Source organism: Anomaloglossus baeobatrachus, chromosome 8 (genome assembly GCF_048569485.1).
Source record: "Anomaloglossus baeobatrachus isolate aAnoBae1 chromosome 8, aAnoBae1.hap1, whole genome shotgun sequence".
Taxonomy (NCBI): domain Eukaryota; kingdom Metazoa; phylum Chordata; class Amphibia; order Anura; family Aromobatidae; genus Anomaloglossus; species Anomaloglossus baeobatrachus.
The window spans coordinates 986145-1006915 of record NC_134360.1 but is presented as its reverse complement, the minus strand read 5'-3'; the positions used below and the strand labels follow the sequence as shown (position 1 = coordinate 1006915).

Genomic DNA, 20771 nt, shown 5'->3' with positions numbered 1-20771 from the left:
GTTCACCTTAAGCTGTCTGTAATGTAATGTAATTGTAATTCACATGAAATGTAATGTGGTTTGAGGTTTTTTTGTCTGTTCTAGGAGAAAAGCAGAAGTTCTATGTTTTATTTTTCTCTGACTTAACTGCAGGGGAAAATGAAGAAGTTGTTATATACGCTGGATATATGGATATATATGGTTATATCTGCAGGTGAGATCAGCCACCTGAATGGTGTATATAGTGTCCTTATTGTTATGTCATTGTGTTGACCTGTGTCTACCTGTTGAAATGTCTGTCTATTTGCAGCAGGTGGAGTACTTGCTGGTATCGCTCTAATCACTGTGTTTGCAGCAAGGCTGGCTGCAAAAAGAGGAAGTTCTATGTGCTTTGTTCGTACTTGCTGGTTTACGGAAAAAGAGGAAGTAGTGTCACGAGAATGTACTTTGATATATTGAAGCTGTTTCTTCTATGAGTAAAGGAGAAACTTGGAAAAATTAACTGTTTATGTATACTGTGAGATACACTGGTGTGTGACAAGTCCGGTCGATAGTTGATGTTTGATAAGGCCTTGGACGGACCTGATCTTCGGGGATAGAAGATTTGGAAGGGTTTTCTATGTACAGGTGCAGTGTTGTATGCAGTGTTGTATAAAGTTGCTTTCACAGCAGTGTTGTATAAAGTGGGGGACTGACCCTGACTGTTACCTGGTACGGTGTTTCTGCTAAGCAGTGAGTTGAACGTGGTATGCGTACTCATTGGTCTTGTTTTAGTGGATGTCAGTGTATTCTTACCTAGGATTGAATATACTGGGAAAAACCCTTGATTTTAGGCTTAATCATTGAGTATTGATGTTCTGGACGGATTTGTTCAAATAAGGTGTAGATAGTGTGAACAGAGGTTACTAGTACATGAAGTAAGAGATAGTGAGGGTGAATTTAGTTTCTATCACCCACGTGACACTTCTTCCTGGTAGGACAACCCGTTTGTGTTGTGGTTTGTGGACTGAGGTAGAAATTCTGTGTATTCTGTGGATGTGTATAGTCGCTGGTCCAGGAGAGAAAGTGGATTACGGCAGACCAGACATCCAGGTTGACGTGTTAGTTTAGGGAGTTTACCCTTTGAATATGGGGTCTAATCAGTCCACACCTGTCAAGTTAACAGCAGAAGAATTAGTAAGCGAGCAAAAAGGTAAAAAGTATATTAAAAACATGAAGTTGCTCCTTCAGTGATCACTGCAAAGAGAGGGAGATTAGAGGAGCAAGAATGGAAAGATGTTTTGTTAAATAAGCGAGGGATTTTGAAAGATAAAGATCTCCTTATGGATGCTGAGGCATGGTATAGAACGTCAAAAGATGTTAGAAAATTGGCATGGAAAGAGGAATGTGATGGAGATAGTAGATATTTCTATATTGCACCAGATCAGAAAATGGCACCTCAGGAAGTGGCCAAGCCCATTAGGAAACAACGCCCCCCTCCTTATAAGTCGTCCCCAGAGGGTTGGACTTGTGTAGTTTGTCCCCCTGCCCACCAAACGCCCTCCCTAGCCTGCCCAGACGTCATTTCAGGTCGGGCCGCACCTAGTTCCCTTTTCCAGCCATCTTCAGTCCCAAGGCCACTGGCCTATTTGTTGCAGGAGCAACAGAAGCCACGGGGGGGGGGGCAGGAAGATGACAATGATTTAACAATGATTCACCCCACCACCAAAACTGATTTGTATGGGCTCACCCAAATGAAAGCTGGGGATTCTTTCTGGCCAGTAATGGAGCCAGGTTTGCGGGTTTACAGTGAGGGTGCGTGTACCTTATCACCCAAGTGACACTGGAAGATGTTTTATGTATAATGTACGCAGTTTTTGGTGTATAACACCGTAGGGTTGAAATTGAAAGGGAAAAAAAAGGAACTAAGAGAAGTGTTAGTTTCTATTTCAGTTCCTGTGAATGAAGTTCTGTGATGTTTAATTGTAAATGACACACGTATGTTGAAATGGAGAATTCTCCCAAGGGGGGAGATTAGATGAGAATTGATGAGTAATTCTGAATCTAGTAACTACACTATGTGTATTTTACCTGTCTGTGAAAATAGGAAACAAGAAACATAAGCTGATAGATAGGGTGGACTTGTGTGCTGTCTGTGGAGCACTGTGTCCACGTAAGCCCACCCCATTATTTTCTGTTCTGAATGTAGATTTCTTTCTGTCACTCTGTGTTTTGCCCAGCCCTGGGTGGGGTATGGTATGGGGATAGTTATCAGGGTTTGAGAGGAGATAGGGATACGCTGGAGGCTCGGCCCTGACCACCATCAGGTCTACCGTCGAGATGAGGGCAAGCAGAGGGTCCCTAGTTACAGGGTCAGCCCAGGGGTCCCTATATAATCCGTATTTTCGGTGACAGATTGAATACCTCCTGGGTGTAGATGTCACAATACATGTCACTCCCTCCCAGGCCTCTTCAAACACCATTTTTGGCCAACACCTACTTCCTCTTTTAGCGGCTGTTTCTTATCGGTAATTATCTTTAGTGGACGTTTTAACTCAGACACTACATAGTTCATCTTTTGACGCCATTTTAGTCCAGCCGACACCCAGTTCCCCATTTTTGTTTCAGCAGCCACAGCCACTGCTCTGTTTATTGCTGACATAGCAGGGACTGCAGAGGGGGGAGACAGGGACCTGAAACACACACTCCGTTTTTGGTCATATATGCAGTTGTTCCCCATTGTGTTCCCACTCATGAACCTTAGCAGAGGTTATTGCTGATAGTCCTGTGTAAACCTTTTCCCTTCACTTTTGCATGTTTTGTTTTTGCTGTATCTAGTATACAGTCTAGACCATATAGACTGCTCACTATTAGTCCTGGTGGACAGTGAATATTTTTCTGCCTATGGCAGTTGATGCTTAGCCTGGTTTGAGATATTCTCACTTGTATGTTATCCTACCTGGTATCTTGCATAAGAGTTCCCTGATAGAGAGGGTGGAGGTTCATGTTGTCCCTAGGGGACATTGATCATCAGGAGTTGGCATATATTAGGGTTTTCGTTGGCAGCACCCAGTAATCCTTTGTGTCCTAGTTTGCAGGGTCTGACAGGAGAGAGGGATACGCTGGAGGCTCGACCCTGACCACCATCAGGTCTACCGTCGGGATGAGGGAGAGTGCAGGGACCCCAGTTACAGGGTCAGCACAGGAGAGGTAGAGTAGATATGCTCCACTGCTTTTTCCTAGTTGTGTAGATGTAGTCAGGGGGTGCTGCTTGCTAGTTTCCAAACACTCTTGTGCTCTTCTCTTTCCCCGGGGTTTTAGGGGATCTTAGTTTTTAGAATTTCAGTGTTCTCCTGACCCCAAGTTACACTCATTGCTCTTTCTTACAAACCTAGGTATAGTCCTTTGTATCAGGTCTCCGAGAGCCCATATGCAAACAACTACAGCTGGTAACACCTGAGTTACAGTCACAGTCACCTGAGTTACAGTCACAGTCACCTGAGTTACAGTCACAGTCACCTGAGTTACAGTCACCTGAAGAGTATCATCACGTCATCTCCAGCCCAGAAGTCATTCTACATGTTTGCCATGGAGGAAGACAGCAGCCCTTTGAACACTGCTCAGCCAGATTGAACACCTACCGAAAGCACCAGTTGAAGATCAGTATGACATCACTGCTCCCTGACAAAGTCACCATCTCCCGGTGTGGGGTCCTTAATCCTGCTGAACTTCTCCCTCTTCCAAGGGGGGAGTGTCCCACCTCTGACACCTTGGTGGAAGAGGTAGTCAACTCTGGCATAGCTGAAACTCTGGATTCAATACAGTGACTGATACACCTTTGGACCCTGACTTAACCCCTTTGCGGATGGATCAAGATGTGCATCAAGAAGACGGTTCCACATGGGTATGGTGCTGGTAGCAGAAGACGCTGTGCTGATAGAGCAGTCGCTACCCGCATGCCTGTCTGTGAAGAAGCAGATGTATGTGCTCTCGCTGAAGCCTGCAAGATGGCAGCCAGCATCTACTCTGTATGGAAGACAAGAGACTTGATCACTGCCAATGGCACTGTACGCCGCCATGAGGCCATAGAAGAACTGATGGAAGCTTTGCTATTGCCAGACAGAGTCGCGGTGAGCAGGGTTGAGGCCTACATTGGAGAAGTCAAGGGAAGCAGTATAAAGTGCCCTCACTGACAGAACATCCAAAGAAGCCCCAAGACCACTCACCAAAGAAACAGTCAGTCAATCTGTGCTTTTTGAATGACCCCGATGTGAAGAAGAAAGGAAAGATGGAAAGTCTTGAGAAAACATTGTCCTGACCCTACAAGAGCAAGTCTCAGAAGAAGAAGAGGACTGAGATAGGGTGCAGCTGTGGGCTCCCGGAGACCATAGGAAGTGGCTAGTGACCTGCTTTCACTGCCAGCCAAAGAGATATGGCAGGCCTTAGACACAGAACTGACTCTACACACCCCATACCAGCCACAGAATAGAGGGAAGGTTGGGAGGATGGGGCAGTGTAGAAGGCAAGGGCATGAGAGTCTTCCCCTTGAATTGTTCAGTGTCAGACACACCCCAGCAGGGACCACTAGGTTGAGACCCTATTAAATCCTGTTTAGAAGTAGCGCCAGATACTTCAACTAAGCTTGTTGTTTGTTTAAACATTTGCCTTATATACGTTTTTGAGTTTTCTCCTCCAGATCCAACCAGATCTAGATTTTCCTCTCTTTTCTTTTTCTCTCTCTCCTCTTTTCCTCTCTCTTTTCTCAATCTTTCTCTCTCTTCCTCTCTTCTCAATCTTTCTCTCTCTCTCTCTTCCTCTCTCTTCTCTCACTCTTTTTCTTTCGGACGAAGATCCATGCATTCCACTACAAAGAGATGTCGGACCTGCCTGAGACCAGGAGATGGCTGTCTTCCCTCTTCTACCCGATACTTTGTGCCAGGACGATGATATCTAAGCATGTGGACCAGAAGACGACTGTGCATCCCACCTTTGATGATGTCCCACCATTACCGCCTGAGGACTGAGGAGCATGAGACTTTGAGTGAAACCAACCCCGATAAATATTAGCCCATTAGAGGACTACTGCCACGTTCCCCCTTCCTGAATAACATGTGCCAGCGGAATATAGCCATGAGGACAGTCTAGAGAATACGGTCAGGATCTGGCTTCCTATGCATAGTCTGTTGGGTGGGAAGATTCATCCACAAGGGATGGGGTATCTCGTATGTGAGTGAGGTAACCATCGGCATTAGGACAGATCAATAGACCTGGAAAAGTAAGGAAAGACTTTTTGGCTATCTCCAAAGGGGGGACTGTTATGGACAAGATTATGAATTATTATGAGTATATAAGAGTTACATGGAGATATCCATAAAGAACAGGATTTAAGATGCTGTTTCAGACTGTGTACCCCACCTAGTTCTGCATTTGGACATAAGACTCAGACAGTCTGGGCTATTCTTGTGACAAGTGAATCATGCTGACATTGCTTAATATAAATGAGGAACCAAGCACATTACAGTAAATTGTATATCACAGAATAAGCTGTTCTACTTTATCCAATAGGAGACGTGTTACGTATTCTTGGCACCTAGCCAATAAGCCCGGTTATATATATCTGTACAAACTTCCGGAATAAAGGAGTCTTACTTTCTATTCATATCTGAGCACGTCTCTAGTGTGAGTGAAAGAGAGTGGTTATGCATGCTACCACGGGTGACTCATAATTTGGACTGCAGACAGTTTAAGAGGGATGCATGACTGAATGGCATCAACCTAAATTAAGGCCTTATCATATGTATGTATGTACAGTATGTATGTGTGTGTGTGTATGTCCGCTAAAGGAATCCGCACCGTCACATTTAGAATCACAAAATTTTGCACAGACGCCTCATGTGACTCAGGGAATGTCATAGACTATTGTTTTGACAAGAAAATTTAACCTCGCGCTTTACAGTTACTCTCCAAAAAACCTGCTTCCATTAAAAGAAAGTCAATGGAGCTGGAAGCTACAGGTTATTAAAAGGAGCTGTGATTGGTTGCTATAGGCAACGAAGGATATTCTTAGTATAAGAAGCTTATGTGTGAGGTAATATGATATCGGTGGAGAGGCAGACAGGGAAAGAGACAGACAGAAAGAGACAGAGAAAGACAGGGAAAGCGACAGAGAGAGAGACAGAGAGCCAGGGAAAGAGGCAGAGAAGGAAAGAGGCGGACAGGGAAAGAGGCAGAGACAAACACAGAGACAGACACAGAGAGAGACACAGGGAAAGAAACAGACAGGGACAAACAGGAAAAGAGACAGACAGACAGACAGACACAGACAGAGAAGGGAAAGAGACAGAGAAGGGAAAGAGACAGAGAAGGGAAAGAGACAGACAGAGGCTGGGAGAGAGGGACAGTGGGAGAGAGATAGACAGTTACTAACCCAGGCAACACTGGGTACTACAGCTAGTGTGTGTGTGTGTGTGTGTGTGTGTGTATATATATATATATATATATGTATATATATATATATATATATATATATATATATACAAACACACTGCCAAAATTGTTAGCACCCTTGCAGTTGTTCCAGATGAAGTATTTCCCTCAAAAAATTACATTACAGACCTCACTAGAGGGGGCGCACACACATCACTAGGGGGGCACGGACAGCACTGGGTGGCACGGACAGCAATTGCGGAGCACAGACATCACTAGGGGGGCAAACATCACTGGTAGTGGTACACACCATTAGAGCGAACACAACTATGGGGGGAATTAACAGCACTGGAGGTTGCTGCACACAGTACTGGAGGGGGTCGCACACAGCACTGGAGGGGGCTGCACACAGCACTGTCACTGTGAGGGGGCTGCACACAGCATTGTGGGGGGGCTGCACACAGCATTGTGGGGGGGATGCACACAGCATTGTGGGGGGGATGCACACAGCACTGTGGGGGGGCTGCACACAGCACTGTAGGGGGGCTGCACACAGCGTTGTGGGGGGCTGCACACAGCACTGTGGGGGGACTGCACACAGCACTGTGGGGGACTGCACATAGCACTGGAGGGGGCTGCACACAGCACTGTCACTGTGGGGGGGCTACACACAGCACTGGGGGGCTGCACACAGCAAAGTGGGGGGGACTGCACACAGCAAAGTGGGGGGCTGAACACAGCACTGTGGGGGGGGGGCTGCACACAGCACTGTAGGGGGCTGCACACAGCACTGTGGGGGGCTGCACATAGTACTGGAGGGGGTTGCACACAGCACTGTCACTGTGGGGGGGGCTACACACAGCACTGTGGGGGGGCTGCACACAGCACTGTGGAGGACTAGACAGCAGTGGGGAGCGGGCAGACAACACCGGAGGGCGGACTCCAGGCATTCAGCAGGTCCTGACCACATTTGAAAATTTAAGCACCCGAGCACTGCGGCACCCCGGGAATCTGCCCGGGAGCCGCAGAAAACTTCATTGCACGCCCGCGGTTCCAACCCCTGAGCTCGAGCAAGGCAGGGGCGCCCCCCACCACCCACGGCGATGTTCAGCTCACCGAGCACCTACCTTTCCCCGCACGATGCCGCTTCCTCGCCACCTCTGCGTTGCCCGCAGCAGCACTGTGACGAGGCACAGAGTGATGACCTCATCACAGTGCTGTGTGATGACGCGCTGCCTCCCTGCTCTGCTCTACTGCCTTGCTTCTGGCCACATGGCTAATTTGCATGCAATTCACCTGCAATTTAGTCGTGTGTCTGTGTGCAGTGGCTGAAACGACACCGCCGGGCCCCTCTGCTGCGGCTATGACTGGATCCCGGTGAAGAGGGGATGCCTGGAGTGCCCGGGGCTTAACAAAGCTAATTAATTACCCCGGGCCTGTCCTGGCTCCCTCTCTTCACCGGGCCCCCTACACCAGGCACAGTGGTAATGCCCTGATGGCGGTCCTGCTAATGAGTGCAGGGACTAGTCCCAAGGTCGTTACTTCACTTGGCTAGTAGGCTCACTTAGCATGTTAGCATGTTATTACGCCCCTGTGGGAGTACTAACATGCTATGTGAGCCGACTAGCCAAGCAAAGTAACACCCTTGGGACTAGTCCCTGCACTCATTAGCATAAGATATAAGATCTTTAAAAATACTTTTTCTAATGATATCTTTAGATATGTGAGTGTATACAGGGACGGTTAGGCAGGGATTAGCAATATGTACCCAGAACTGCTCCTGGCTCTGAGTGCATATTGCACCTGACAAGTTCCCTTTAAGCCTGAAACACACATCCGTGAAAAGCACACACGTGTAATACGGGCTGTTTTTCAGGTCCATGATCCGTTTTTATGTCCGTTTTCATGGTCCATGTGGCATTCATGTGAACGGCGTATGCTAACCGCATGTGCGTGTGTAATGCCCGTGTGTGCGTGAGATTCGTAACTGACATGTGAGATTGATGTCCGTGTGCAATGGTACGTGTGTGATGCTAAATGTCGTTGATGCATACCCGCAGACAGAGTCGCACGCTGAGAAGGAACTCTGGTGAACTTCACCCGACTTCATTGTCATACCGCGGCTCTGTCTGGGTGTCGCGTACTGATTAGCGGTCACCTGTGAAGGACTCACCGGTGACCGCTAATCCCCTGAGAGTGACAGAAGTGAGCAGCGCGATTAGCGCTGCTGTCACTCAGGTTACCCGCGGCCAGCTGGATCCTCCACCCGTGACCGCAACTCACCTGTGACTTCATCGCTGTCACTCGGGCGACTTGCTGTCACAGGTGGAGGATACAGCGGTGGCCGCGAGTAACCTCAGTGACAGCACAGCTGATCGCACGGCTCACCTCAGTTGCTGCGTGCAGCAGACAGGAGTGGCAGTGTTCTTCTGCAGCTCCTGTCACCTTCATGTAGCAGAGCTGGAAGCGACGCGGGACCTCCGTGGATTACGCTGGACATGGATGGGTTTTTGGGGCTTAATAAATTGGTGAACGAGGGTATTTGTTAGTGTTTATTATTGTAAATAAAGGATTTTTCGTTGTGTGTGTTTATTTACTGTAACTTACAGATTAATCATGGAAGGTATCTCGGGGAGACGCCTGCAATGATTAATCTTGGACTTAGTGACAGCTATGGGCTGCCATTAACTCTTTATTACCCCGATTGCCAACGCACCAGGGCAATTCAGGAAGAGCCGGGTAGAGTCCCAGGACTGTCGCATCTAATGGATCCGGTAATTCTGGGCGGCTGCTGGCTGATATTGTTAGGCTGGGGGGCTCCCCATAACGTGGAGCTCCCCATCCTGAGAATACCAGCCTTCAGCCGTGTGACTTTACCCTGGCTGGTATCAAAATGGGGGGGGACCGCACGTCATTTTTTAAAAATTATTTATTTTTTTTACTGCACAGTATAGACCAGCCCACCGGCGGCTGTGATTGGTTGCAGTGAGACAGCTGTCACTCAGCATGGGGGCGTGTCTCACTGCAACCAATCATAGGCACCGGTGGGCGGGGAAAGCAAGGAATACGAGATTGATTAATGAGCGGCCGTCTTTTTCAAAATAGTAGAAGCCGCTGGAGTTTATTTAACAGCCGTGCAGCGCCACGCCGGTGATCGGGGAACAGTGAATATGAGAGAGGGGGGAGACTGACCGACATGGACAGAGAGAGAGAGGGACAGACAAGACAGAACGACCGACGGACTGAGGGAGATTGACCGACATACACAGAAAAAGAAAGAATGACCGACATCGCTGGAAAAAAGTAATCACGTATGCATCTTCGTATGCTCCGTGTATGTTTTGTGCTAACGTGTGTGCACATACCCATAGACTTTCATTGGGTCCGTGTGTGCGTGCTCCGTGCAGAAAACGGAAACACATACGGATTACGTACACGGACACACGGACCATATGGAATAACGCACGTGTGACCTCAAACATAGCCTAACATTGACATACAAAATGACCAAACATTGAAAAGGAAACAGAAAAGCCAATACATGGCACCTGTCTAAGCACACTCTGAGCATCAAAAAAGGACTGGAGGACAAGGAGTAAAGTGCAAATATGTTTAATAAATGGCAACTGGCACAAAGGAATCAGCGGCAAAACAGGCCGGCAGATAGAATATGAATGTACAAGATGACAAAAACATATAGGGCACAAGTAAAAGAAATAAATAACAGACTCAGAACATGAACAAGGCATCCTGCACATAGAAAACATGATGTGGAGTTTTGACACTTGTTACATGGATAGATGGTAAAAACCAGCACTGGATAAGCACAATGATAAAAGTGTATACTCTGAGATAACAGAGATATATTCAATGTATAAAATAGGATCCAAGTATCACTAATCACTAATAAACAGTGTTTAATGCAGGTGCTGGTGAAACAGCAAACTCTGTGGTGACAGAGTCAAATAGTTAGGGCTGCTTCTCACTTGCGAGTTTCCTGCAGTAGAGCAATGCGAGAAAAACTCGCATTGGAATCGGACACATGTTAGTGAATGATTCCGCTCTCATCTGCGATTTTTTTCTCAGTCAAAATCGGACTGAGAAAAAATCGCAGCATGCTGCTTTTTTGCGAGTTTCTACTGCGAGTCTCTCCAATGCAAGTCTATGGGAGCGTGTAAAAAATGGGATGTCACGGGACGGCACTCACACCATCCTAGTGACATCCGATTTTCTAAATACATTTCTCGCATGTTTCCTAAAACACTGGAAACGAGTGATGTCTCACAATGTCTGTCAATCACTATTCTCTGTCAGTCGGTCTCTCCCTCTCGGTCTCTATTCTCTCTCTGTCGGTCCGTCACTATCTCTGTCCCTCTCTCACAGTCTGTTGGTCATTTTCCCCTCCTCTCTCATACTCACCGTACCCCGATCCCCGGCGCGGCACTGCACGGCATTCACACTGCTGCGGCGGATTTTACTATTTTGAAAAAGCCGGCCGCTCATTAAACAATCTCGTATTCCCTGCTTTCCCCGCCCACAGGCGCCTATGATTGGTTGCAGTGAGACACGCCCCCACGCTGAGTGGCAGGTGTATCACTGCACCCAATCACAGCAGCCGGAGGGCGTGTCTATACTGTGCAGTGAAATAAATAAATAGTTAAACAAAATGGCGTTCGGTCCCCCCCAATTTTAATACCAGCCAGATAAACCCATATGGCTGAAGGCTGGTATTCTCAGGATGGGGAGCTCCACGTTATGGGGAGCCCCCCAGCCTAACAATATCAGCCAGCAGCCGCCCAGAATTGCCGTATACATTATATGTGACAGTTCTGGGACTGTACCCGGCTCTTCCCGATTTGCCCTGGTGCGTTGGCAAATCGGGGTAATAAGGAGTTAATGGCAGCCCATAGCTGCCACTAAATCCTAGATTAATCATGTCAGGCGTCTATGAGACACCCTCCATGATTAATCTGTAAGTTACAGTAAATAAACACACACACCCGAAAAAATCATTTATTAGAAATAAAAAACACAAACAAATTCCCTCATTACCAATTTAATAAGCCCCAAAAAGCCCTCCATGTCCGGCGTAATCCACGGACCTCCAGCGTCGCTTCCAGCATGAAGGTGACAGGAGCTGCAGCAGACACAGCCGCTCCGGTCACCTCCACGCAGCAACTGAGGTGAGTAGCACGATCTGCTGAGGTGTCACTGAGGTTAATCGCGGCCACCGTTGGATCCAGTGACAGCGGGTAACCTCAGTGACACCTCAGAAGATCGCGCTACTCACCTCAGTTGCTGCGTGGAGGTGACCGGAGCGGCGGTGTCTGCTGCAGCTCCTGTCACCTTCATGCTGGAAGCGACGCTGGAGGTGGAGCTCCTAACGTGGAGCTCCCCATCCTGAGAATACCAGCCTTCAGCCGTATGGCTTTATCTGGCTGGTATTAAAATTGGGGGGACCGCACGCCATTTTTTTAAATTATTTATTTATTAATTTCACTGCACAGTATAGACACGCCCACCGGCTGCTGTGATTGGTTGCACTGAGACACCTGTCACTCAGCGTGGGGATGTGTCTCACTGCAACCAATCATAGGCGCCTGTGGGCGGGGAAAGCAGGGAATATGAGATTGTTTAATGAGGGCCGGCTTTTTCAAAATAGTAAAAGCCGCCGGAGCAGTGTGAACGCCGTGCAGTGCAGCGCCACGCCGGGGATCGGTGAGTATGAGAGAGGGCTGCTAACTTCAGTCACTCGGGGGATTAGTGGTCACCGGTGATCCCTTCACTGGTGACCGCTAATCAGGACGCGACACAGACAGAGCCGCAGCATGACAATGAAGTCGGGTGAAGTTCACCTGAGTTCATTCTGATTGTGCGGCTCTGTCTGTGTCTGCTGTCATCTGCCATTCAGCTCTGCTGCATGGCTGTCTGTGTCTGCTGTCAGCGGCCATGTAGCAGCGCTGAATGGCAGATGACATAGTAAAAAATACGCATTACATACGCATTACACACGCTAGTAAAATCATTAATTTATTCAGAAAAAGCATCGCACTTGCGTTGCACTCGCACCTAACGTGAACTAAAATCAGCCGAGTTTTTTTCAGCCCAGTCGGACCGATTTTACTCGCATAGATGTGTTTCCACCCTTAAGGCCCCGTCACACTAAGCAACATCGCTAGCAACATCGCTGCTAACGAACAACTTTTGTGACGTTGCTAGCGATGTTGCTGTGTGTGACATCCAGCAACAACCTGGCCCCTGCTGTGAGGTCGTTGGTTGTTGCTGAATGTCCTGGGCCATTTTTTAGTTGTTGCTGTCCCGCTGTGAAGCACAGATCGCTGTGTGTGACAGCGAGACAGCAACAACTAAATGTGCAGGCAGCAGGAGCCGGCTTCTGCGGAGGCTGGTAACCAATGTAAACATCGGGTAACCAAGAAGCCCTGTCCTTGGTTACCCGATATTTACCTTTGTTACCAGCCTCCGCCGCTCTCACTGTCAGTGCCGGCTCCTGCTCTGTGCACATGTAGCTGCAGGACACATCGGGTTAATTAACCCGATGTGTGCTGTAGCTAGGAGAGCAGGGAGCCAGCGCTAAGCGGTGTGCACTGCTCCCTGCTCTGTGCACATTTAGCTGCAGCACACATCGGGTAATTAACCCGATGTGTGCTGTAACTAGGAGAGCAGGGAGCCAGCGCTCAGTGTGCGCTGCTCCCTGTTCTCTGCACGTGTAGTTCCGTGCACTGGTAACCAAGGTAAATATCGGGTTGGTTACCCGATATTTACCTTAGTTACCAAGCGCAGCATCTTCCACGTGGCGCTGGGGGCTGGTCACTGGTTGCTGGTGAGCTCACCAGCAACTCGTGTAGCGACGCTCCAGCGATCCCTGCCAGGTCAGGTTGCTGGTGGGATCGCTGGAGTGTCGCAGTGTGACATCTCACCAGCAACCTCCTAGCAACTTACCAGGGATCCCTATCGTTGTTGGGATCGCTGGTAAGTTGCTTAGTGTGACTGGACCTTTAAACAGAGTCAAAAGCTTATAAACAAATAAACAAGTTTAGCCACCATAAGGTGCTAAATGGATGACAGTGAACAGTCAGATTAAGTACAAAAACATGAATACATGAGTAAACATACCCATAAGTGCACAAATCAAGCCTGATAAGCAGCAGAGCAGACCCCCCGGAGAGAGCCCCCACATATACATTTCACAATCTCAGCTATAAGATTATTTCATCAGGGGGAGGTGGAACGCTGTGAAGCAGCCATGTGTTTTTATACATGGCGCTCCCACGCTCCAGCTGCTCCACCCCCACTCTGTCAGCGCTACCGGACTAATCACGGCCGGTACCCAGCACTGTCAGCAGTCAACGCCCCTTGAAGGTAGCGCGCATGCGCGGAAAGCAGGGACGCGTCACCCGCGAGCCGCGCATGCGTGCAGGCGATAATGACGCCGACAGAGCCGGGCCAGCAGGCCACTGATGCAGCCGCGCAGACGGGGGGAGGAGGAGCGGGAGCGAGCATAAAAAGACAAGGATAAGTAAATATGCAATGTAACAGTAGTAGGAGAACATCAACTGTAACATGAAGTCTTAAATGTGACTTCAAATGTCCTAGCCGTGACCCAAGAGGAAGATACATGATAAATGTCAAAAATATACATAGGTAATTATAAACAATGTGCCACTGATAAATAGACATATTATAACACCGAACCCTCAATATTAATTCAGGTGTCCTAGTCGTGGTACAAAGAGGAAGGTAATCAATGCATAATACATGAGCTCCATATCAAAATTACAAATAAATGGTATGAACAGTATAACACATAAGGAGATCATATACTATAGCACAGAGTATTCAATATCACAAAAAACATCCCAAGTCGTGGCACAGGAGGGAAATGACCAGTATATAATATACATTAACTTCATGTCACAAGATATTCAATGTTAATTGAGATCTCCCAGCCGTGGCACAAGAGGGAAATAATCATTATAACTCCATGATAAAAATGGAAATATGAATATAGACAAAGTAACATTGGTGAAAAAGCATCAGTATAACTCAGAGAATACAATATTGCTTCAGATGTCCCAGTCGTGGCACAAGGAACGTAATCAATATATGAAAAAAATCCATGTCGATGTTCAATGTCAGAGGTGTGGTTCCAGAAGAGTGCCAGCAGAAATAATCAGTGAATCTAAAATAAAAATATACAAAAAATGTATAACATTAAAAACAAGGCACAAAAACCAGGAAGGTCAGAGAAGAGAGCAGTCATCGTAAGAAAGGCGCAAAACTCAGATGCTCATTAAGCCCCCTCGGGGACAATGTCGTGTTTCACGCTGGGCGAGTATTTATTTCCACCTACAATCACGAGTGGTCCAATATGCGATCTATTTTGAGCAGACACTGGAATGTTCTCCTTTCTGATTCTGTTCTATGTGACCCTTTTACCCAAAAGCTCCTTGATGGTAATTTACGTGACATGCGTGTACGGAGTCACTATGTTCCTAATCGACCCACCACCTTTCTTGACCTTGGTACCCCCCTTAGGGGCTGTTTCCCTTGCGGCCATTGTCTGGCCTGCAGCAATGTTCTTCGGATCTCTTCCTTCACCTCTGCTGATGGTCTGCGCAGCTTCGATATACGCCACTATGTATCGTGTGGTACCAGCAACGTGGTATATTATGCCACATGCGGGTGCCACATGATATATGTGGGCCTGTGACGGGGTATGCGACAGAGCAGTAAGGGACACCAGACCAATGAACAATCCAAGAAGATTTAATGAGACAGGGAGCATAAAACATCCAATAATAAAATGGTTCTTTAGAGTCCACACAAAGGAAAAAGATCCAGGGGCCGATGGTATTCCGATGCCAGGGAAAATAGGGCAATGGTCCTTATAAGAGTTCCTTGAGTCCAACAGGGGGAACAATAAAACACAATCCCACGTGGCCATTGATCTCCAGTCTGCAACAGTCCATACACATTCTCTATGATCCAGCCTCAGCCATAGGTCCTCATCCTTCTCCAGCCGATATCCAACTAACTGAACTAACATGTTCTTCTCTCCTGGGATCAGCCCCTTAGGTGGGCACACCTCCCCCTGGCCATTTGATGCATGAATGGACTTTAGACTGCTGGCTCTGTTCTGTTTACCAAGTTGTAGATTGGAGAAGTCCCATGCTGAGAAGAACAATATATATATGCAACCCCCACCAAATCAATGACAATAGCTACTGCTGAAGCCTGATTGCAATATGATACAGGCTGGGGGGAAGGTATGGTCACTTACATCACAAGACATAGTACTACAGCAAATACAGAGAGAAGGTAAAATACATCACATGGCATCTTATACAAAAATATGGGATGGAGAAAACTACATACATCATGACACGGCCTTACTAGTAGGGAGCTGCGCAAGAGGGTGAGGGAGCATGTGAGGGACATTGCTGCCGCCCGGACAGTGGTTGACACTTCTACTCTCAAAACCCTCCCTCGCCACTTTCATGCTTTTCATGACTGTGATCCAACATCCCTGAGAGTCAGGGGCATTGATGTCATACATGGGGGGGCGAGGGGTGGGAATGTACGCAAAATACTCGCCCAGCGTGAAACAAGCTGGATTTATACCTTAGGTACATTGTCCCCGAGGGGGCTTAATGAGCATCTGAGTTTTGCGCCTTTCTTACGATGACTGCTCTCTTCTCTGACCTTCCTGGTTTTTGTGCTTTGTTTTTAATGTTATACATTTTTTGTATATTTTTATTTTAGATTCACTGATTTTTTCTGCTGGCACTCTTCTGGAACCACACTTCTGACATTGAACATCGACATGGATTTTTTTCATATATTGATTACCTTCCTTCTTGTGCCACGACTGGGACATCTGAAGCAATATTGTATTCTCTGAGTTATACTGATGCTTTTTCACCAATGTTACTTTGTCTATATTCATATTTCCATTTTTATCATGGAGTTATAATGATTATTTCCCTCTTGTGCCACGGCTGGGAGATCTCAATTAACATTGAATATCTTGTGACATGAAGTTAATGTATATGATATACTGGTCATTTCCCTCCTGTGCCACGACTTGGGATGTTTTTTGTGATATTGAATACTCTGTGCTATAGTATATGATCTCCTTATGTGTTATACTGTTCATACCATTTATTTGTAATTTTGATATGGAGCTCATGTATTATGCATTGATTACCTTCCTCTTTGTACCACGACTAGGACACTTGAATTAATATTGAGGGTTCGGTGTTATAATATGTCTATTTATCAGTGGCACATTGTTTATAATTACCTATGTATATTTTTGACATTTATCATGTATCTTCCTCTTGGGTCACGGCTAGGACATTTGAAGTCACATTTAAGACTTCATGTTACAGTTGATGTTCTCCTACTACTGTTACATTGCATATTTACTTATCCTTGTCTTTTTATGCTCGCTCCCGCTCCTCCTCCCCCCGTTGGCGCGGCTGCATCAGTGGCCTGCTGGCCCGGCTCTGTCGGCGTCATTATCGCTTGCGCGCATGCGCGGCTCGCGGGTGACGCGTCCCCGCTTTCCGCGCATGCGCGCTACCTTCAAGGGGCGTTGACTGCTGACAGTGCTGGGTACTGGCCGCGATTGGTCCGGTAGCGCTGACAGAGTGGGGGTGGAGCAGCTGGAGCGTGGGAGCGCCATGTATAAAAACACATGGCTGCTTCACAGCGTTCCACCTCCCCCTGATGAAATAATCTTATACAGTTAGGTCCAGAAATATTTGGACAGTGACACAAGTTTTGTTATTTTAGCTGTTTACAAAAACATGTTCAGAAATACAATTATATATATAATATGGGCTGAAAGTGCACACTCCCAGCTGCAATATGAGAGTTTTCACATCCAAATCGGAGAAAGGGTTTAGGAATCATAGCTCTGTAATGCATAGCCTCCTCTTTTTCAAGGGACCAAAAGTAATTGGACAAGGGACTCTAAGGGCTGCAATTAACTCTGAAGGCGTCTCCCTCGTTAATCTGTAATCAATGAAGTAGTTAAAAGGTCTGGGGTTGATTACAGGTGTGTGGTTTTGCATTTGGAAGCTGTTGCTCTGACCAGACAACATGCGGTCTAAGGAACTCTCAATTGAGGTGAAGCAGAACATCATGAGGCTGAAAAAAAAGAAAAAATCCATCAGAGAGATAGCAGACATGCTTGGAGTAGCAAAATCAACAGTCGGGTACATTCTGAGAAAAAAGGAATTGACTGGTGAGCTTGGGAACTCAAAAAGGCCTGGGCGTCCACGGATGACAACAGTGGTGGATGATCGCCGCATACTTTCTTTGGTGAAGAAGAACCCGTTCACAACATCAACTGAAGTCCAGAACACTCTCAGTGAAGTAGGTGTATCTGTCTCTAAGTCAACAGTAAAGAGAAGACTCCATGAAAGTAAATACAAAGGGTTCACATCTAGATGCAAACCATTCATCAATTCCAAAAATAGACAGGCCAGAGTTACATTTGCTGAAAAACACCTCATGAAGCCAGCTCAGTTCTGGAAAAGTATTCTATGGACAGATGAGACCAAGATCAACCTGTACCAGAATGATGGGAAGAAAAAAGTTTGGAGAAGAAAGGGAACGGCACATGATCCAAGGCACACCACATCCTCTGTAAAACATGGTGGAGGCAACGTGATGGCATGGGCATGCATGGCTTTCAATGGCACTGGGTCACTTGTGTTTATTGATGACATAACAGCAGACAAGAGTAGCCGGATGAATTCTGAAGTGTACCGGGATATACTTTCAGCCCAGATTCAGCCAAATGCCGCAAAGTTGATCGGACGGCGCTTCATAGTACAGATGGACAATGACCCCAAGCATACAGCCAAAGCTACCCAGGAGTTCATGAGTGCAAAAAAGTGGAACATTCTGCAATGGCCAAGTCAATCACCAGATCTTAACCCAATTGAGCATGCATTTCACTTGCTCAAATCCATACTTAAGACGGAAAAACCCACAAACAAGCAAGACCTGAAGGCTGCGGCTGTAAAGGCCTGGCAAAGCATTAAGAAGGAGGAAACCCAGCGTTTGGTGATGTCCAAGGGTTCCAGACTTAAGGCAGTGATTGCCTCCAAAGGATTCGCAACAAAATATTGAAAATAAAAATATTTTGTTTGGGTTTGGTTTATTTGTCCAATTACTTTTGACCTCCTAAAATGTGGAGTGTTTGTAAAGAAATGTGACAATTCCTACAATTTCTATCAGATATTTTTGTTCAAACCTTCAAATTAAACGTTACAATCTGCACTTGAATTCTGTTGTAGAGGTTTCATTTCAAATCCAATGTGGTGGCATGCAGAGCCCAACTCGCCAAAATTGTGTCACTGGCCAAACATTTCTGGACCTAACTGTAGCTGAGATTGTGAAACGTATATGTTGGGGCTCTCTCCGGGGGGTCTGCTCTGCTGCTTATCAGGCTTGCTTTGTGCAGTTATGGGTATGTTTACTTAACCGGCTGGGATTTTACTCATGTATTCATGTTTTTGTACTTAATCTGACTGTTCATTGGCATCCATTTAGCACCTCATGGTGGCTAAACTTGTTTATTTGTTTATAAGCTTTTGACTCTGTTTAACTATTTGACTCTGTCACCACAGAGTTTGCTGTTTCACCAGCACCTGCATTAAACACTGTTTATTAGTGATTAGTGATACTTGGATCCTATTTTATACATTGAATATATCTCTGTTATCTCAGAGTATACACTTTTAGCATTGTGCTTATCCAGTGCTGGTTTTTACCATCTATCCATGTAACAAGTGTCAAAACTCCACATCATGTTTTCTATGTGCAGGATGCCTTGTTCATGTTCTGAGTCTGTTATTTATTTCTTTTACTTGTGCCCTATATGTTTTTGTCATCTTGTACATTCATATTCTATCTGCCGGCCTGTTTTGCCGCTGATTCCTTTGTACCAGTTGACATTTATTAAACATATTTGCACTTTACTCCTTGTCCTCCAGTCCTTTTTTTTTTTTATAGCCTAACATTGGTGCACGTTTGTCCGTGTCTCCGGTATATATGGAAACGGACCAAACACGCACGTGTTTAACAGATGTGTGTTGGAAGCCTTAACTGGTAGGGCAGCCATGATAAAGCAGAGCTGAACCTGTTGGGCAGCTAGGACCCAGCAGCTCTGCAGGCAGGAAACCATGTGAACGGTAAGCTAATAGAAGCATCGGCAGATGCCTACTCTGCATAGGTTATTACTGGCCAGTGCTATCTGCAGGAGAGGAAACAAGAGCTGATTGCACTGTCTTCTCCTCAGGTTCCTGATTCCCCGTGTGTCTGCAGCAGTGAGAAGCAACACATGGGGAGCCAGAGAAAACCGCTGGAGAGAAGCGCAGGCTCCGGGGCTGGGGATGTCGGCTCTGGTGCCGGGGTGAGTCATACCTTAGCAGCAGTCACAGGAGTTTCATGTAGCGCGCTCAGCTCTGGTCACTGGATAGAAGGGAGAAACAGCGAGGCGGGGCTACAGTGGGTGGGCGGAGCCATGGGATTGATAGCTCACAGGCGGGACTCGGGAGCAAAGGCTCAAAAGAGGGACTGTCCAGCTGTATCCGGGACGGTTGGGAGGTATGGATAAATGCAGGTCCTAGAAGTGAGACCCTGGCGTATCTTGTAGAATTTGCATCTACTGGTTGTGATGGGAATACTCTACTTACTGCAGCTTCTAATTTACTAAGATTACACTATAGAAATGCTTGCAAGGTGACCAGTCTAATCAAATGGCTCTAACCCTCAGATCAGTCGTAGTTACCCCACTCCATCTCGTTCACCTTCCTCCATCAATTGTATATTTCATCACTAAATCATCTATACCCGACAATGTTGTGTGTACTGAGGAAATCACCGGGTCCTGATATAAAGCTGTTAGCGTCAGTATCGCTTGTGGTCGGCATTCCACAGTCTGACTGCTCTAAGTGTAAAGAACCCTTCCCTATTTAGCTGCCGGAATCACCTTTTTTCCACTCGCAGTGAGTGCCCCCTTGTCCTTAGTATTGTACTTGGAAGGAATAAGTCATGTGCCGTCCTTTATATTGCCTACAAAAAAAATATTGAATACAAAAACTAGGGTTCACAGCGAGAAATGATTTATCAATCAACAAGAGCGGGTGCAGCATCCTGCATGATCATGGCTTTTATGATCCAACAGAGAAAACAGCTCATACATAATGGATGCGCACACCAGAAAATTAGGACATATTTAGCAATGTATTTCAAAATGATATTAAGTAACAGCACACCATAAAATCATTTACAATCACAAATACATTCCAAAGGACAACCTCCACAAAAATATTTATGTATCAACTCTT

The 20771-nt window shown here is 46.6% G+C and overlaps 1 protein-coding gene and 1 long non-coding RNA gene across 5 annotated transcripts in view; one reads left to right on the top strand and one right to left on the bottom strand.

Annotated features, from left to right (window-relative positions):
- LOC142249048 (uncharacterized) overlaps window positions 1-5557 on the top strand; it is a 176722-nt gene extending 171165 nt beyond the window's left edge. The window contains exon 3 of the long non-coding RNA XR_012724982.1: window positions 4809-5557. This is a non-coding gene — a long non-coding RNA (uncharacterized LOC142249048). The remainder of the gene's footprint in view (window positions 1-4808) is intronic.
- IQSEC1 (IQ motif and Sec7 domain ArfGEF 1) overlaps window positions 1-20771 on the bottom strand; it is a 1387106-nt gene that overhangs the window by 1291056 nt on the left and 75279 nt on the right. The gene's annotated exons all lie outside the window — the stretch shown is intronic.